The sequence below is a fragment of the Camelus ferus genome, chromosome 5, assembly GCF_009834535.1.
Source record: "Camelus ferus isolate YT-003-E chromosome 5, BCGSAC_Cfer_1.0, whole genome shotgun sequence".
Taxonomy (NCBI): Eukaryota; Metazoa; Chordata; class Mammalia; order Artiodactyla; family Camelidae; genus Camelus; species Camelus ferus.
This window is the reverse complement of record NC_045700.1, coordinates 23,989,667-23,993,853: the sequence shown is the minus strand read 5'-3', so window position 1 is coordinate 23,993,853 and position 4,187 is coordinate 23,989,667. Positions and strand designations below refer to the sequence as shown.

Here is a 4,187-nt window from a genome sequence, read left to right as displayed (position 1 = left end):
TCTCATTCCAATAGCCCATGAGGAACTGAATCCAGGCAACTCCTCATGCGAACCTGGTGGCAGATCCTGCCTCAGTTGAATCTGAATGTGACTGTGTCCCCAGCTGACTTCTAGATTAGAGCCTCACGAGAGGTCCTGAAGCGGGGGACCCTGCTGGGCTGCGCCTAGATTCCAAACCCACAGAGACTGTGAGATAGTAGTGTGGGTTTAATGTGTGTGGGTTTAAGCTACTAAATTTTGTGTTTATTTGTTATTAGCAATAGGCAACCAGCACAACTACTGTCTCTTAGTGAACGTGCTCGGTAGCTCACCACAGATCCTTCTGCAGTGAGCAGTGAAACAGTCCTACCGTCCTTCACGGGCGAGAAATACTGACCAGTGCTTATTCCTTGGGGTGGGCTTGGAAGACTTTGACGTGTGAAGGTGCTATTTCTTTTTCCAAGGCAGGGTTTGGCACATACACTTACCGGGACTATGGAAACATAAAGTGGTTTTTATTAATGTCTTCAGTGTTATTTTCTTAGACACAGCTCTCTTGTTTCTCAGATTCTTTCTCACACTACCACATCATGTCAGCGGCTTCTTGAGTTCTAGACTTTGTGGAAGAATTGTTAATGATCCCACTAGGACCTTCAAAAACCTTAGAGGTATGTTGTCTTATTACCAGCAGCTGATGTGATTTGAAGAGTTGTTCCTGCAACAGGGTTATATAATTTGTGAATTCTGTTATTATTTACTCAATTATCCACATTAATAGAGGGGAACCATGATGAAACTATTTAGTCAATAATCAAACACACTTCATTTTGAGATTTCATATATATATGAATATATATATTTGATCCTCCTAATTATGTTTATTATTAAGATCTTGTTTCTTTGATTTGTATCTAGAGCTGGTGCAAAGAGAAGACAGTTGGGTGGGAGAGGTGAGTTAATTTGGTACTGAACATGTTTCATCGAAGGGCCATGTGTGATTTATCAAGAATTGATTTATTTAAAACGTCCCTGAGTAGTCTAGGCTTTAAAACAAAAATGGAAAAACCAGAACAACAATAACCAATGAGATTTTTTTCCTTATTACATTAACAAAGATTTTTTAAGTGAATTACATATCCAAGCAAGGTTCTAGAGAAAATGGCTTATACACCGTTCGTGGGAGTGTAAGTTGGCACAACCTTTTATTCTGGAATAATTTAACAACATACTTTAACATTTTAAGTCCATTTCATGTCTAGGAATTTGTGCCAAGAAAATAAATCTGAACTTGCAAAGATGTTAGAAGGTGTTTATTGAGGCACTGTTTATAAGAATAAAAACTTGAATGCCACCTAAATGTCTGTCGATAGACTTAAATACTTGATGAAATATACAAAACAGAGGCTACCAGAGCCAGTTAAAGGGAAACACTTGTATCATGGGAAATTATCAGTAATCTACTCTTCAAATTTTTAAAGTTAGACACTGAACAAAATATGCATATTATGTTTCCAATTTTTTAAAATAAAACATCAACCCTGTGCGTGCATGGATTAACACTTGAGAGATATATACACACACAGAATCATAAAAACCGGTTTTCTCAAATAGAGGAATTGTTGTGAGATATCTTCCAGTGAGCATGTATTATTTATTAGTCAGAAAAGACAGCTATTTTCACTTTGAAAAATTCTAGATATTAATTTTTGCTTTCTCTGTTTTGAGCACTAAAAAAAAAAAATCAACACATAATCATCTGTTTCTTTTTCTCCTCCAGGTGCTCATCTAGTTTCTATTCATTAGCTCAGCTGACATTTATTAAGCACCTATTCTGTGTCCTGTGAGAGTCACTGAAGAAACTATAATAAACAAGACAGTCTCTGATTCTAATGGAAAAGACACATGAAATTTCACACAAAATAAAGTGTGTAAATGCTCTGTTAGAGTAGATGCAAGATAAGGTGGGGTCACAGAGGAAGGAGTGATCAACTTAAAATTATGGAACAATTCATGAATTTGCATGTCATCTCTTCAAGTGTTTCATCCACTACAGAATTACAAATGTCTTGAGCCTGAATCTATAACCTGTACTTTTAAAATAATCTCCTGAGGGTCCAGAATCTTGCTGATGGCGTTCCAAGTGTTCAAAGACTACCTTTATGTTCAAGTTATTCATTTGTTAGAGTAGTGGGTTTTGAACTTTGGGAATTCAAGACTAGAGATCAAATAAGAGAATATGCAGTGATATGTTGGGATGGGTCTAAAAATTCAAAGCCCTCCACGAGTAAGCAATCACTTCAGGCATAGCAAGGTCTTAGGGTGTCTTTGAAAGTATCCGGAGTATCAAGATAAGCTGGTTCACATAGTCCCCCTGAGCATGGAGCCGGTGTTTGGGTAGAATGTTCATATTCTAATAACACTTCACGAGTTGACTATATTTGTGTGAGTGTGTATGTAATCCACATAGAATATATATGTCAATACACTCACATAAGCTTACTTACACATACCTATGTGAGAATCAAAGATTTAGCAACTAGGCCCTCCCTTAGTTACTGATCTGAAGTTTTTTATTTATCACGAAAGGCTAATTGCACAGTAGGGAGCCCACCCGAGTCAGCGTTCCATCAGAACAGACATGACCAGGAGGTCATTAAACACCTTGAAGCAGACCAACATCTGATGGCGCACCTGGGAAGGGTGGAGTGTGGGCTCGGCTGTTTTGGTGGAGACTCTGTGAGGTTGCACGACTCTCATAAACGTCTTTCTTCTGTTTGCTTTCAGTAGAACCAGTTGATTGAAATCTTTGTTCATATTTTTAAGGGACTGCAGGTACTTGGGGGAAAAACTCATTGGGATGGTTCATTCCTAAAGTATTTGCCTCAAAGATTTTTATACCTTACCCACAGAGATTGACTCCATCTGCCACCTTCCTTTCTTCATTTTCCTGTCATTCAGTTAGATGACACAGACAGAAGAACAGACGTGGAGGAAGAAGAGTGAAAAAAGACATGCGTGGGGAAGAGAAGAGGCAATGGAGACCAAAAAACTGAATACGGGGAGACAGGATCAGTTTCTCCATTTATCAGTAAGATAATTTCAAGATAATCACTGTCAATAGTGACCACACTTGGAAAAGAGTTCTTCAGGATGAATCCAGCTGCGAGTGACTGAAGTGTGAAAAACAAGACACCAGGCCCTAAATGCTAAGCCTCAGGTCACCAAACTGAGGCTGAGTTACAGTTTTGGCTCTCCCAGAAATGGAATCTTAAACCAGCCAACCAGTAATCTCCTGATTAGCACTAGTTACATCATCTGCCTGATAGACCCCTGGCATTCTCCAAAGGAAAGTAACCTTGCTATAACCAACCCGCTTTTTCAGCCAAGTATAACTTCTTGTTCCCACTCTTCTTCTGTCTAGAAAAGTCCTTTATTGGGTACAGCTCCTCCGAGGTCCTTTCTACCTGCTAGACTGAATGCTGCCCCATTGGAACTGATTTTTGCTCAAGTAAACTCTTTAATGTTTTAATATGCCTCAGTTTATTTTTTACCATAAGCTATAATTACATCCTGACATGTGTGTGACATTGCTCAGTTGAAAAATCTGTAGGCTTGAAATTGGGAGCTATACTTCCTAGCGACAGCTTTCTCTAAATGGCTGTGCAGTCGCGAGCACACTGTTTGTCCTACTAAGTGCACCTCAGTCTCCCTAGTTATTAACAGCAAAAAGGAAAACAACGCCTAGCCTACCCGTCTCCCACGTCTAATGTGAAGAATGTGAGCTGACATCAAGTACATGAAATGTTTTTGAAAGATGCAAAGCAAATTACAAAGTTCAGACATTAAAACCAATAAAGGTGTTTTCGGGGGTGGTTGTTGACAGAGCAAAATATTTCCATTAAAATATTAACTTCTGAGTTCATTTAATAAAAGTGTATGACTTGCCAAGAAATGGATTAGTATTAATTATAAAAATTAGACTATAATTAATGCACTCATTAACAATCTACCAATCAATATCAATGGAAGGTTTATTATTTTAAGGAGGATGGGCAAGTAGCAGTTTGACACCATGAAGAAGTGATAACCAACTGACTGATGGGTCCCCATTAAGTTTAATTTTAATTTGTTTAAGAAGTATCTTCTTGAGGAGTGAGTTCAAATGCACATCTGTCTTTCTTTTTTTCAGAAAATGAATATATAGGTTG

The 4,187-nt window shown here is 38.2% G+C and overlaps 1 long non-coding RNA gene across 1 annotated transcript; it reads left to right on the top strand.

The window, feature by feature from the left end:
- Window positions 1-561: 561 nt before the first annotated feature.
- LOC116663863 lies at window positions 562-3,467 on the top strand. Its single transcript, XR_004320228.1, has 3 exons — window positions 562-647; window positions 895-929; window positions 2,942-3,467. It is a non-coding gene; the product is annotated as an uncharacterized LOC116663863 (long non-coding RNA).
- The last annotated feature ends 720 nt before the right edge of the window (window positions 3,468-4,187 follow it).